Source organism: Rhinolophus hipposideros, assembly GCF_964194185.1.
Source record: "Rhinolophus hipposideros genome assembly, chromosome: 8".
Lineage (NCBI taxonomy): Eukaryota > Metazoa > Chordata > Mammalia > Chiroptera > Rhinolophidae > Rhinolophus > Rhinolophus hipposideros.
Genome location: NC_138054.1, coordinates 67,403,849 through 67,419,234, shown reverse-complemented (window position 1 = coordinate 67,419,234; position 15,386 = coordinate 67,403,849). Strand labels below are relative to the sequence as shown.

At 53.1% G+C, this 15,386-nt stretch overlaps 1 protein-coding gene across 1 annotated transcript in view; it reads right to left on the bottom strand.

Moving 5' to 3' along the window:
* The window catches only part of RIMS3 (regulating synaptic membrane exocytosis 3), a 37,826-nt gene extending 23,180 nt beyond the window's left edge, over positions 1 to 14,646 (bottom strand). Inside the window, exon 1 of the mRNA XM_081056260.1 lies at positions 14,349 to 14,646. The gene's annotated coding sequence lies outside the window, so the exon portion shown is untranslated. The remainder of the gene's footprint in view (positions 1 to 14,348) is intronic.
* Positions 14,647 to 15,386: the final 740 nt, after the last annotated feature.

Genomic DNA, 15,386 nt, shown 5'->3' with positions numbered 1-15,386 from the left:
CAAGGGGCCACCTTCCACTCCAGCCCTGGGTGCTCCCACCCAGAGCCCAAGGGAAGTGTGGGAGTGTGGGATCCGGGGCTGTGCACCTCTCCAGTGGGGTGGGAGCTGCCATGTGAGGCTGTGCTCTTTCTTTCCAGCATCTCATCTCCCGGCCCCTCGCTGGCTGCTGAGCCTGGCATTTGAGACCCCTGCGCTGCCCCCGATCCAGCACCAGGGCTGTCCATCATGTCACCCATGCCACTCTGTGCCCATGGCAGAGGCCAGTGCCTGCATCCACAGGAGGGGAGAGGGGTTCCCTTGTTTGGAGCCTTTCCTTTTCCCCCTCAGGGACACACGAATGGGTGACAGGGAAGGCTGGTAGGCTGGGAAGAAGGAGCACACCCAGTGGGGAACACTGTGCCCGATCCTTTTCTGGTTCTTCAACCTTTATCTCCCCCAGAGCAGGCTCTCTCACACACACACACGGAGACACCGGGCACAGAATTTCAAATGTGTCATCACACCATACAGACCCACACAGATGATCCACGCTTCAAGACATAATCAATCACATGTGTACACAGATATGCACACACACCTTCAAGATCCTCATCCCCACAAAGGCACACAGAAGCAGCCACACGGACAGGCTCAGGCCTTCACACAATCATACTCACACACACACCCTCCCCTTGGCCCCTGACAAGCCCAGAGAGGCAGGAAGAGTCCCCTCCCTTCAGTGCGCAGGGAACTGGGAAGTGTCTTACCTGGATCTGTGGGTTCCCTTGGCTGAGGCACACACACCAGCTCTGAGCAGGTGCTTGTGTGAGCGTGCACACACACACTCATACATGCTCCAGCCCCCAATCTCACTCTCCCGGCCCCCATCCCGGAAGGCTGGACAAAGGAGCTCATCGGTGAGGTTTGTGGTGAGGAGATGAGAAGGCTGGCAGGGAGCAGCTGCTGTCACCATGGCTACCGAGCTGACCCACTTCTCCTCCACCCAGTCTGGCCCACCCAGCCCAGGCATGGGAGGACAGGCAGCTTTGGGCAGGGGAGCCGTCTCCTCATCACACACAGTTACGGAGAGGGCCTGGGAGGGTGTGGTAAGGGCTGGGTTAAGCGCTAGCTAGGCGAAGTCCTGCATAGGAAGGCAATATCCAGACATCTCTTGAAGACAGTAGAGTGCCGAGGAGATGGCCCCTGCAAGGCCTAGTGCCTTGTCTCTACCAGGATTGGCGCCCCTGGCCTCGGACCCACATGGGACATGCACTTGCCCTGACCACATTCTCATATAGTCCCTCAAGGAGTGGGGTGGCCAGGACCAAACCTGTGTCCCCCAGACTCCAAGGACTCAGGACACCGAAGGGTAAGTCAGACCCAGAGCCCTTTCCTGTTCAGAACAAGGTTCCTGAGAGCAGAGCTTGTCCTCTCCCATCGGACTAGGAACTGCTGGGGGCATAGCCATGCCTTCCTTCTTTAGACAGGGCTGCCATGTGTCTTCTCTCAGCCAGGGCACTCCTGAGGACATGGCCACGCATCTGCCATCAGAACTGGGGACACAGAGGAACCACGCAGCCCTCAGACAGCTCCGTCTTCTGAAGAGACAGCTCACAAAGCAGAATGAATCACTCCTGCATGACAGCCTCCTGTAGCTCCCCTTTGCCTCTGGAAGGAAGTAAAACCCCTTCACTGGGACCCACGAGCCAGGTGACCCAGCTCACCGCACGCTCCGGCCTCTCCTCTGTATTCCAGTCACACTGGCCTTCTTTTCATTCCTCCAAAACTGCCTGCCTGAAACGCTCTTCTCCAGCCCACCCTCACGTTCTGTGGCCCCTGGATCCATCTGCCATCTTTGCCTGGCTGGTCCCCTACTTATTGCTCCGTTCCAGTGGGAATGTCATTTCCTAGGTGAGTCTTCCAGACAAGGTTAGTCTCCTGTCATGCTCCCCCAGACTCGGTACTGTCTCTGCCTGTTATGAGTTGAGCTATGTCCCCACACAAAAAGATACGTTGAGGTTCTAACCCTAGCATCTTAGAATACGACCTCAGAATTGGGTCATGGCAGATGTGATTAGCTGAGGTGAGGTCATACTGGAGGAGAGGGAGTCCTTAATCCAGTATGACTGGTGTCCCGAGAAGATGGCCTGGTGAAGACAGAGACGCACAGGGAGAAGGCCATGCGACGTCGGAGGCAGAGACGAGTGGTGCAGCTGCAAGCCAAGGGAAGCGAAGGACGGCCAGAAGTCACGGGAACCCAGGAAGGAACCAGGGAACGGGGTCTCCCTCCGAGCTCTCAGAAGGAGCCAACCCTGCCAACACCTCGATGTTGCACATCTAGCATCTAGGGCTGTGAGAAGATAAATTTCTGCTGTTGAAGCCATCCAGTCTGCGGCGCTACATTACAGCAACCCTGGGAGCTTAACGCACGGCTGTTTCTAAGTGATGTCCCCCCCGGCTGTGAGCTGCTTGGAAACAGGAACCATGCCACCTTTTTCACCTGAATCCCCAGGGCCTGGCGCAAGTCTGCCACAGAGTAAGCTCTGCGAATATTTATTGAATGAATGGTGATCTAAAACAAACATAAAATTATTGGCATTTACAGCTGGAGAGTAGAATTGTGAGTCATTTTTATTTTCATGTGAAATACTGCGTTTTCTAAAGTCACCACTTTAGAAACTGTATTAATGTTATCATAAAGAAAAATTAAAATACATATTTTTCTTTGCAAAACATACATGAAAATAACAGACATTATACCACTCTATTATGAAGAGGGAAAAGTTCTTCTCTATGCTTGATAACTGCTTTTTTATTGATTAATTGATTCCTCCTTGTGTTGCTAGAGTGCTTTCTGGAGTCAGATTTACAGAGTTTGAGCTTTGGGGCCCTGTGGGACATAGATTCCAGGTGGAAAGGGTCCGGGCAGAGTGTGCATGCTTCTCAGCCATCTCTACCATCCACTACCTGTCATAGCTCATGAGATCTGGTCAGATGTGGCACCTATCACCTGACAGTCTGCTAGACTTGGCACTTGAGAACACGACCAGCCTTGGCAGAAGGCAAGCCCCTGCCCTCCATGAATGCACTGTCCAGTGCTTCTCAAACTTAAATGTGCACAAAAATTACCTGGGGATCTTGTTGAAATGCAAATTCTGATTCCATGGGTCCCAGGTAGGGCTGAGATTCGGCATTTCTAACAATCTCCCATACTGCTGGTCCACAAACCACCCTGAGGCATTGAGAAGTAAAGATAAAACATTCTGGTTGTTCTGCAGCGCAGTGGACACTTCAGGATGGGGACACCAGAAAAGGCATCACGAGGAAGTGCACTGCAGAGCAACTCAAAAGGTAGATGGGACGGTCCAGAGAGAAAAGTCTATGTTCAGAGGCTGGCGAATAGAGCAGTACAGTTGGAGCAGGAGGTTAGTTGACTGTGGAAAGAAGGCTGGAAAAGATAGGCTTGGAACAGCCAATGAAGGGCTCTGAATGCAGGGCTAAGAGGCTTGGCTTTAATCCTGAAGGGAGTGAAATCTGACATGACTTAGATGTAATATTTTATAGAGATCAATTTGACACTGAGTACAGAATTAGAAGAAAGCCTGACAGCAAGAAGAGCAGTCAAGAGGCAGGTAAGAGGGCTGTACTGCTGCAGATAGTGCCCGTGGAGAGGAAAGGCAGACCAGAAGGCCGGGGAGGGCTGCCTGCAGTTAGGGATGGGACAAGGTTGAGGAGAGCAAATAAAATAGAATCCATGGGGACTTACAGGAAGGGTAGGGGCTGAGAAGTGCCATCAGCAGAGCCTATGGTCCCAGAGGAAAAAGTTGGCTTAAGGGGCAGATGAGTCCCCATTTTAGATGTGATAAGTCTAAGATAATACTGCAACTCCCACATTGACTTGTTGGGCAGGTGAGCAGATTCACTGGAGCTCAGAAGAGCAATGTGAGTGGGCAGGATTTGGGCATGTTCCCCAGAGGGGAAAGTGGGATATGGAAAGGAAGGAGAATACCCAGAGAGGAGTACAGAGTGAGGAAAGGGCGAGAGGTAATACTCACAGTTAGGGGTAGGAGGAAAATGGAATCCACTGAAGGGCGGCGAATCAGCGATTGAAAGTAAGAGAACTCAGAGAACATGCCATAAATACAGCCTGAAGGCCCTACCATACCCTGACACCGAGACCAAGGAGAGACCTGCCCAGCCCAGGATTCAGGAGGGAGGCCAAGGGTGGGGGGCACCCTGACTCTCTCCTAGAGGGGCAGGGGAAGCCCAGGCCTGAAAAAGAGCACAGCTTAAATGGAAAGCAGAATTTGGACTGGTAGAGAAGGGGGCTAGATCCCCCGGGGAGGGTCTGAGCTGCAGCAGTATCCCAAGAGTCCTGGGCTCCCGACCATTTACTCAAGCTCAACCCAAGCATAAGCATGACAATGCCCCCACCCAACATATACATGGCACTTGCACACCCACGTAGCTGCAGAACCCCCAGGGCAGAGAAGGTGGGGGGAAATGTCTTCGAAGCAAAGCTCTATTGCTGGGGAGCACATACTTTATCATCCCACTGGGACTATTTTGAGAGTGAGCAGAGACACTACTAACAATCACACATAGACCACAGGTGTAAATTAGGACCGTCCCAGGTAAACCCAGCTGTATGGTCACCCTAGCTCTGGAAAATACTGGATCTCAACAAAATATCCATTTGGTCCCTGTTCCCTCTTTTTAGATGGGGTGGCAGAACTGACAGACTGGCGGTAGAGACAGACTAGCTCACCCTCAGAGGCAGGGGCTCCGCTGAGGGTGCTGGTAGATGGAGAAGTCTTCTCCTCCCTGCCCCACCCCAGCCTGAGCGCCGATGCCGCGGTCTAGGGAGACGCAACAGCACCAAGGACAGCGGCCGGCCGCAGCTCGCTCCCGGCCTGCCCAGCTATTTTGCCAGGGCCACCGCTAGGCCGGATCAATATTTCATGGGGGAAGGGGCTCCGGTTACCAGCTCCGCGCCAAGCCGGAAGGCGCCACCCACGCCCGCCACCAGCCCTGGGGACCCTCCTCGGGAACTCGGCTCACCCGCAGCCCCAGCGCAAACAGACACCGCCCTCAATGCATTCTGCTTTCGCGGCCCTCTCCCTGTCCCTCCATCCCTTTCCAGAGCACAAAGACCCGCGTGCACACCACACACCTTCACGCAGCCACTCTGACACACCACACAGCCAGACACGCGCTGTACAAATACGACGACATGCACAAACAACAGGCACTCCCCACACCCAGCAAACAAGCCACCTAGTCTCACACACACACACACACACACACACACCCCATAGGCCTCACAAACACATTACACAAAGATGCATTCATCACAGACCCACATGCGCATCACACACAGACACATGAGACACCCTGCCACACACGCTGCACAAGAACTCCCTCCTTAGACATGACGCGAAGATGCTTTTACCAGACACACACATCACATACCCCACATGCGCACGCATGTCCACGCACACACACATATGCTCTCAGAGACACCCAGACAAATCACTCAGAGCTACATTCACCACGGACACACACACATCGCACACATATATATACACTAACTTAATCTCACACACATGCACATGCACACACAGTATACCTTCACAGAGACCCTCAGACATGCATCTCGGATACACAAGCACACGTCCCACACTACCCCGGCTCTCCACCCTCCTGGAGCCAAAGCCTTTCCTCCCACTGTGGACATGGGACTGGGGAAGGGGCAGGCAGGTCGTGGGCCCTTTGGATAAATTCTGGGTCCTCTGAGGCCTCTTGGGGTTGATGTCCAACTCCTAGGAACAGGCAGTCAGCAACACAAAGAGGCGGAAAAGGGGGGAGCAGATGAAAGGGGACCTTTGAGACCCAAACACCTCCCGGCTTAGCTGTCCCTGGGCCCCAAGTTCTGGGGCACGAGGCTCTGGGGACAGTCTCGCACCACCCACAGCCCGAGAGCACCCTGGGAATCCAAGCCTCTGGGAAGCCCTGAGGCCTGTGGTGTGCATGGAGACCAGGAGAACTGTGGAGCCTGCAGCTCCTGCTTCTGCAGGAGTGCCCAAGCCCTGCCACATAGACAAGGGGACATCCTACCCCCATCCAGACACCCCGACTCCAAGAGCCAACCCCCACCTCAAGCAGGCTGAAGGGAGTGGCACAAACTCTCCTGTCTACAGGACAACCATGGCAGGATTCTCAGAAAAAAGCCAAGCCAGGGCACAAGGTGAGGAGAGGGAAGCAGGATGGCACAGCAAGGAGAGACTCCCAATTTTCCAGGTAGGTGGAAGGGACAGTAAAGATTATCTAGGCCAGTGGTCCATAGCTCTGCCATCCCCATGCCATCTCCCAGTTTTGCATTATCTACAAAACACTGTGTGCCCCTCGACGATATCTGCCAAATCTACATACTCCTGAGGTGCTCATTATTTATTTATTTAGAAATTTACACTTTTCACTTAAATGTGTTTACTTTAAGTGGAAACTTTGTGTTACTACTATAAACAGAAAGCCAGTATCACTTTTAATAAATCGAATATGACAGTAAAATATATGACAGTAAAACACAGTATTAAAGTTTAGTTATATGGACCTGTCAGTCAAGATCTCTGTTAAAAAGGGGAGGGCAGCAAATATTGGAAAGTTTTTTAAGACACACTAACACAACACTGACACGTTCTCCCTGGGACAAAGGTGGATTTGATAAGAGTTAAAAGGGAACAAACCTTCTCACTCTGTGAGCCAATGCTATGTAATAGCAGGTCCACGAGCCACTGAAAGTCATCTCAGGTCAGTGAAGGTACCACTCTCCACGTTGGGAAGCTCTAGGCTTGCCCACCTCCTGCAGGAGCTTGGGCCAGCTGGCACTCTATTGCCACAGTCCATTCTGGTAATAACAATCCTTAGAAATTTCTCAATTCTTTCCTATTTACAAATTGTCCTTACACCTACCATCTAATACTAGACTTACAGCAGGAATTATCATCCCCATTTTTAAATGAGAAAACTGAGGCTCTGGAAGGTTAAGGGACTTTTCCAGTTACGCAGCTAGACAGGATTGGTCCATGAGTAGGAGACCCTCCACTCCCACCCAGATGCCTCTTCTACTCTAGCTGCATCCGTCTGCCCCATGCTCAGGAGCCCTTGCTCTGGGCTGGCCCATCTAGGCAGTGGGGAGTGGAGGGAGGATGGTGTTCAGTTATCTCCCCTTGAGACCCTCACAATCCTGAAAGGCAAATAGGCAAGTGAATGAGGTTAAGAGCTTTTACTCTGGAGTCACACTGTTGTGTGTCCCTAGCTTGTAATGTCACCTCTCGGAACCTCATTTTCCTGGTCTATAAAATGGGAATAATAATAGTGTCTATCTCATAGGGTATGCAGATTAAATTAAATAAGTATGTGCACAGTGTCTGGCACAAAATAAGTGCTCAAAAATGTTTATTACTAGGAAAGTACAAAGAATAGAATTAGTGCAGGTAACGAATGACTGGTTGGGGGAAGGGAGAGTAGGTATAGCATGGTTCTTCACTGAGGAAGGGAAATGAGCTAAGTCTTAGAGGATAAATAGGATTTTAGTGCGGAGAACTGTTCTGACTGCTCATGCCCTCATCCTCCCTCTCTCACCACTCCAAAGAGAAGTGAGAAAACTCAGGGTCTCAGTTCCCAATCTCTCTGCTCAGGCCTCTGAATGACACCTGACAGGTTCTTCAGAGCTTGCTCTGGGCAATACCACCCCAGGAAAAGACTACCCTTTAAGACACAACGCCCAGTCCATTTCCTCCACGTGCTGTCCAGAAGGAAGGTTGGGGGTCAGGCCCACCCTGGTACTCTAAGGATTCTAGCAGATGTCTTTTGAAGTGCTTGGCCTGGTAACAAAGACCTCCACTTTCTCTGAGGGGATCAAGAGCCATGTTTACATATCTGACTTTGTGATCCTTCCCAGCAGGCTGTAGTTGATTGGACCAGGGTGGGCACCTGACCCTCTCAGAGCCAATCAGACCTTCTCCTGGAAATCTGGACTTGGATCTGTCAAGCCCTGGGTTCTACCTCTGAATGTAGCTGGAACGGAGGGACACAATACAGGAACTACAGGGGGCCCAGCATCAGGAAAAGCAGAGAAAACCTAGTCTGGGGAGACAGAAAGGTGAAGGAGGGCAGCAAATTGCAGAGAACAGCTGCTTCAATTTTTCCTGGCCTACACGCCCCTTTTCCCAGAAGCTCACAACTTTTCTGTCCCGCCGTTCCTAGGAATCCCTTGTGTCCTCATAATAAACCCTTCTGTATTGCTGAGGCTGCCTTGAGTGGGTTTCTGTATACAAGCAAAGAGCTAATTAAGACAGTGGAGAAGCTGGGAGCTGGATACAAAGATGAACAATCCTCAAGAAAAATAATCACTGTGTCCGCACTGGAGGAGCTCAGTTTAACGGCAGACAGGGAGGAAGTGACGTAGACTCTGTACAGATGTGGCTAGGGGAGGTGGGCTAACTCTGCCCGGGGGAGGGGGCCAGAAGGGCTCCACAGAGGCTTCATAGCAAAGGTGGCAGCTGAGCTGGTTTTGAAGAACAAAGGACATTTTCCAGGGAGACAAAGCAGGGGTGGGGAGGCATTGCAGGCAGAGGGAACAGCAAGTGCAGAGGCACCGAGGCACAAAACAGCTGATGTGTGAGAGGAACTGCCGGGAGTTCAAAGTGTGGTGGGGGAGCAGAGAAGATGAGGCAGTCGGGGTGCAGATCACAAAGGGCTTTGAATACCATGCTAAGAAGTTGAGGCCTTTCCTGTCAGCAATGGGGAGCTACTGAAGTATTTTAAGTAGCAGGGGGTGACAGGGTCAGTTCTGTGTTTTAGAAAGATGGCTCTGAGGCGGTAATGAGAAAGGACGAGAGAAGGCAGGTCGGGAGGGAGGCAGGGAGGCCAGTGAGGATGCGGCAGCAGTGAGCCATCTATTCCTTCATTCACTGAACAACTCACTGCAGACCTACTATGTGCCAGAGCTAAATGGGATTCCTGACCCCACGGAGTTCACAGTTTAGCAAGAAAGAGAGACGAAGAGAAAGCAATTCGAGTGTGATGAGTGCCATGAAGAAGTACAAGGTCCTACAGAGGAGGGCGGTATTCAGGTTCCAGTTTTTAGGCTCTGCTGTGGAAATGAGGTTCAAGCTGGTATCTATCTGCAGGAAAAGGAGGGCAGATAGACAGGGCAGCAAGAGGAGGAGTGCATTCCAGGACGAGGGCACATGTGTGAAAGTCCTGCAGCTGAGGGAGCGGGAGAATGGTGTAAGATGACACAAAACGGTGGGCAAGGACCAGATTACACAGGGCCTCGCAGATTACATCAGAGTCTGGCTTTTATTCCAAGAAGTTTTGCAAGGGTCTTAAGCAGGGAAATGATACATTTATGTTTAGAAGATCATTCTGGCTACACTGTGAAAAATGAAATGAAGTGGGGCAAGAACAGAAACATAGGAGACCAGTTTAGGAGGCTGTCGCAGCAGTCCAGGTGAGAGCTAATGGTGGTCTGGAATGGGGCGGTGGGCAGGGAGAGAGATGACAGATTCAAGAGAGAGATTCAGGAGAACTAATAGGACTGGCTGTGGGATGTGGGGGTGAGGAAGAGGGAGGTGTCCAGGATAACTTCCAGCTTTCCAGCTTGAACAAGTGGGTGGATGGTGTTGGCAGGATGAGCTGGGGACATTGGAGGCAGAGCAGGTGCCAGCAAGCAGAGCTGGGGACCTGGGTTTGGACCTGACGCTGACCGTGAGACATCTAAATGCAGCCCAGAGGCAGTTATACCTGCAGGTCTTGAGCCCAGAAGAGATATTTAAAGTCAAGAGGTTTACCTGGTAGTGGGGGAGGAGTGTGCAATAGAGTAAGAAAAAGGGGCTGGGGCAGCTCTGAGGAATCATGGTAGCAGCAGGGCCTGGGAACAGATGACCAGGAGCTCTGAGCTTGGAAAATCAGAACCATGAAATCCAAAGGGTACTTCCCTTAGCCCTGGGAGGCATCTGGCTTTGGTTCCACCTTTCCTGGCCAAGTATGACGCCTTGGCACAGGCACTTCCCAGCTGAGACAACCCTTCCTTCCCCACAACACCCTCCTCCTTCGAAAACTCCAGGTTATCCTTCTGACCTAGCTCAGGGGGCCGCCCTCCTCATGTCTCTGGTCTAGGCACATGTTCTCCAGTAAGATAACCTGGCTTTGAATCCCAGCTCTGCCACTTGATGGCTGTATGCCTTTGGTCAAGAAACGAAACCTCACTTTCCTCATCTGTACAAAGGAAATAACAATAGTACTGACCTCATAGGGCTGTTTGAAGATGAGTATGTAAAGTGCTTAGCAGAGAACTTAGCACACAGTAAGCACTAAATAAATGTTACTATTATTAACATCCCACCCACCTTGGGACAGTTAGTCACATCCTCTACCTTATACCTCCTCCACTTGGGAACTATTTGCAGGTCTGTGTCCCTCACTGCCTCTTCCTACCCCCACCCAATTTGTGGGGCTATATAACATGCAGGGTCCGGTGCTAAATGAAAATGCAGGACCCCTTATTCAAAATTATTAAGAATTTCAAGATGGTGACAGCAGCGCATTAAACCCAGTGTGACGTCCTTCTAAGCACAGGGCCCTGTGCAAACACATTCATGAAACCAGTCCTGACCCCACCCCCAGCCAGCCCTGGGCCTGGCCAGAGTAGTTGTCAGCCCTCTTGCAATAGAGTAAAAATGCTAACTGACATTGAGATAGGGTTTTGTGATTTCCATTTGGAATTTCATTTTATCCTTCCCATAGAAAGATAAAACATCAACCCATTTTATAGCCAAGGACACTGAGGCTCAGAGGTCGAGTGTGCTTTGCCAGAAATCACCTACCTCATGAACTGCAGACCTGGGATGTGACCATAGGCCAGCTGATGCCAAAGGCCTGCCTCGTGCCCTCTGGCTCTGCAGGGAGAACCTGACCCCAAGGGATGAACTTCATCAATAAAACCCAGAGAGAGGGAACTGGAGGGACTGGGACGGGCACCCTCCCTCCTGGGATGAGCCGCGTAAACAACCAGCTCCCAGAGGATCACGACTGCTGCATAGGGGAGTGGGTAACACAGGGCAAAAGGTCACTGCTGAGAAGGTTCTGCCTGAGGGCCAGAGACCCCAGCCCGCACTCTCTGGAAGTCAGACCCTGCCTCCTCTGCTTAAAACCCTTGAGGGGCTGCCCGTGGCCTCAGCATCATTCCCAAATCTTTAGTATCCTGCTAGACCAGGGAGTTCTGATGCCTGCCCACTCTCTCTCCTCCCTCCACTACTGCTGTCCTCCCCCTACCACCCCAGGCCTGTTCTCACCATCATCAAAGCTTTATTTTAGCACAAACTGTTCCCTCTCCTCATCCCTTCTTCTTTGCCTCCTCAAGTCCTTGTCACCCTAGGCTCCCTGACTCCCTCCTTTCAACATACGTCACCTGCTCTGGACTGTCTCCTGGCTAGAATGTAGGCTCCCAGAGGCAGGGGCTGCCTGGCTCCCAGAGTTTGTGCGTGTGAGCACATCAGGTATCTGAATGCATCCACCTCAACAGAGGCAGGGGGGCCCTGCACTCTTTCTCCCCTTTTCTCTACTCCTCCCGAGCCCTCCTTTTCTTACCCAGGCATTTTGAACATAATGTGTGAGGAGCTGAAACTTACAAAAGGAAGAGAATCATCACATGGTATGCACCCTCCCCCTGCCAGCCCTGGGTGGGTGCTGTACATCCTGTTAGGACATTTAATCCCCCGAGCACCTTCCAAATGGGGGTGAGGCAGTACGGGTATACATTCTTCCTGTTTTCCAGAGGAGTCTGAGACCACCTGCCTGGAATGATAACAGAGTCTGGAAGTGGTGAATGCGGCATTTGAACCCATGTCTGTCTGTCTGCTACCAAGTACCTGGTGTCCTTTCTGCCCCTGTGACTCACTGTTCCCAGCCAGCTCACCTCCAACCAGAGAGCAACTGTTTCTCACCCATGCCCTCAGCTGCCAAACTCCCCCGGCGGCACAACTGCTCTGTGGGGTCAGCAAAACACCAGTGTAGAGGCCAGTGTAGAAGTCACTCCTCTGGGTCAACAAAATGCCACAATGGGAGAAATACCCCCAGGTGAGCCAAACACTAATAAGGGAGGTACCCCAATGGTCAGCAAAGTGCCAGTACAGGAGGCATACCTTGCACCCCCAATCGGCCAAAGGCCAGTGTGAGAGACACTTCCCTATATCTCCCCCTCTGCCAGGGCCCATGCCATGGTCTGGGGGTGCACAGACAGAGTGCTCCAAGGTGGTGCTCCGGCGGGGGAGGCAATGTATCTGGGGCTCTGCTGCTGCCTAGGGGAGAAGGCTGCGGCTGGGGAGTAGGGCAGACTTGGGTGAGAGTTCTCACATGGCATTAATGAAATCAACCACCAGCCTGCCCCTTCCATCCCCAGGGACCCTCCAGGCTCCAGCTGATGCAATGCCCAGGCAGGATAATTGTTTTTATCCCTCCTTAAAGGGCCAGCTGCTGTTGCAGCTGCAGACATCCCCCAGACCCCTGACAGACCCCACAGAGCTTAGCACCTAGTTAGAGGTTGCAGGAGCTCAGAAAGGAGCAGCTCAGCCCTGAGTTCTACAGAGGAAAATCCAATTAACGTCCAGAGACCAGAAGTATCTGTGAGCAAGACGGGAGGGAACGATAATAAGACAGAGACAGTGCCCGGCCCACAAGACCACACGCCCAGAGGGAGGGACCTTGGTCCCTGCTGGGTCCTCGGCACCTGACTCCTGCCTGCCTGTTCTGTCCAGTCCTTGGCACAGAAGTTGCTGTGAGTTATCTTACTGCGTTTCCCCGAGTGCCACGTACTGTGCTAAGTAGCTCAAGTCCACCATTTTATTCACTCTCCCCCGCAGCAGACCTAAAAGGTGGTTCTGCTTTACTGAAGGAGGCTTGGAGAGGGGAAGTGATTTCTGGCAACAGCCAGAAAGTGGCACAACCTGGGTTTGAAGCCAAGTTTGCCCAACTCTGGGATTCACATCCCACAGAGGGTCAGATAGGTGTCGAACCCCAGGGCTACAAATCCCTAAGCCAGATAGCCTGGCATAGAGGGCAGGGAAAGGGTCTGCGGGTCCTAAACAGGCTCTGAAGGGCAGGGTGCTTGGTTTAAGCAGAGGTTTCACAGGCCCCTGCCCCAACCCCCCCCCCCAAGAGAATGCCCCATTAGGTTGCCCACATGCCCCCAGGGACAGTTGGCAGCTGCCTGATTGCAGACTAATTGGTGGCTGGCAGCAACTGTGGGGCTGGCTAGTTAACCCCCTGGTGACCAAGCCTAGCCCAGAAGAGCCCTTTCCCCACAACTTCAGGCCCCAAACCCAAGGACCCTAAACTTAAGAAGTCATCATGGGCAGAGGATAGGACCAAAGAGGCAGCAGCCTTCCTCTCCACACCCAGACAACACCCCTGGAGCTGGGCTTGGACACACATTCATCCAGGCTCCCCAGCCCTATAGGGCCACATCCAAACTGCCCCCAGGTGGCAGTGCCAGCCAGCACCCCTGTTCTCTGGCCTGGGGTATGGCATTGTTCCCCCCATCTAGGACCACAGGAGCTGTGGGCCTTCCCTGGGTTTCCAGGCTCAGGATACTGGGAAGAAACCCACTCCTCAAGGCTGAGCTGTCCAGAGAAGGTGATGTGGGCCTGGGTCCAGGCAGCCTGGAGCCACCCAGTGAAGATACACCCCTGAATGAGAGGGTGTGCAAGTTGCTCACCAAGGGTCTTTCTTGCCAAGTCTCCTTGAACCCTGGACTCTCCACGGTGGATTGGCCCGCTGCCTTTCCCAGCTTCCCCGAAGCCTCCTCTTCCCATCGGAGGGCTGGAGTGAGCACCCCTCCTTTTCCTTCATGGAGTAGGGGTCCTCTAGGCACCACAGTGGTGTCTCATTGGGAGGACAGTGACCACTTCTCAAGCAGGGCACGGGCAGGAGGGAGGAAGGCAGGCTGCCTTCCAGCTCCCTTTCCAGGAGGGATTTTAAGCACTTTCCAAAAATGCCATGCGAGGCAATGCTGTTGAAGACCGGGCCCCAGATGCTTTGAGCATCAGCAAACAACTCAAGACTCATTTTCCAGGCTTCCCCAAACAACCCCATGTTCCCCTATCATACCTGAGCCCCCACCCCGGAGTCATCACACACAAGGCGCTCATCCCCCGGGCCCCCGCCCCCCAGACCCTCCCTGCACGCACAGTTCTCTACGTGGCGCCTGCCGGCCGGAGCCCCCATTCCCTCCTCCGGTGATTCCCCCAGACCTCTGCAGCCCCTCCCCACGTCCACTCCCAGGTGAACAAGGCCTACGGACTTACCCGTAGGTGGGCCTGGGGTCCAGACAGGCAGGGGTCTCGGTTGGCCGCGGCGGCTCTGCAAGGCGGGGCAGGTGTTGCCCCAGGACCCCGCCCCGCGGACCCGGCAGTAGGCGCGGCCCGGTCCCAGGCGGGCGACGGACTCCGAGGAGATAGGGGCGCGGGGCGGGGAGGGGCGGCGAGAGAGGCTCACGGGGGCATCGCCCGTCACCGGGCTGGGCAGCTCCGCTCCGCCCGTCTGCGCTACGGGCTGTGCAACCTCCACGGTTCTCAGCCGCCGCCGGGTGCAAAGCCCAAGCCCCGGCTGGCGGGAGGAGAAGAGGGAGGCGGGGCCTGCCGGGGCGGGGCCAATGTCTAGTGGGAGGGGCCAATGAATGGGCGGGGTCAGCTGGGCGGGACCTTTAGTGGTGGGCGGGGCCTAGGGATAGGGAGAGTCTGGGTTTGCCTGGTTGGTTGCGACCTACGCTAATAAGGCTCGAAGGGGGCAGGGTCTAGAAGATGCCTTGAGCCTCTCCACAATCTTAGGACCCTACTACTTCATACCTGGCCCCTCTCTCCACCACATCCTCTATACTCATTCTTCCTTTTCTTTGGGGCGCCTAACTGGCACCGCAGTACCCCTGTCCCACCCTGAACCAGAACCAGGACGTTAGTTAGATGGTGAGAGAAGGGGGAATCGACTTACAAACACCAAATCAAATTTACAGGTAGAAAAACTGAAGCCCAGAGAGGAGAAAAGACTTGACCAAGTGTCTGCTATGAAGAAAAAGACTTTATGATGTCCCTTTTATATAATAAGGTTGTAGAGAGTGTCCTGTCCTGAGACCCAAGTTGACTTCCCTCCCCTGCCGTCTCTTCTTCTGCTGTAACAGTTTTTTTGTTGTTGTTTTGTTTTTGTTTTTATTTGGGGGAGGGGAACAGGACTTTATTGGGGAACAGTGTGTACTTCCAGGACGTTTTTTCCAAGTCAAGTTGTTGTCCTTTCAATCTTAGTTGTGGAGGGTGCAGCTCAGCTCCAGGTCCAGTTGCCATTGTTAGTTG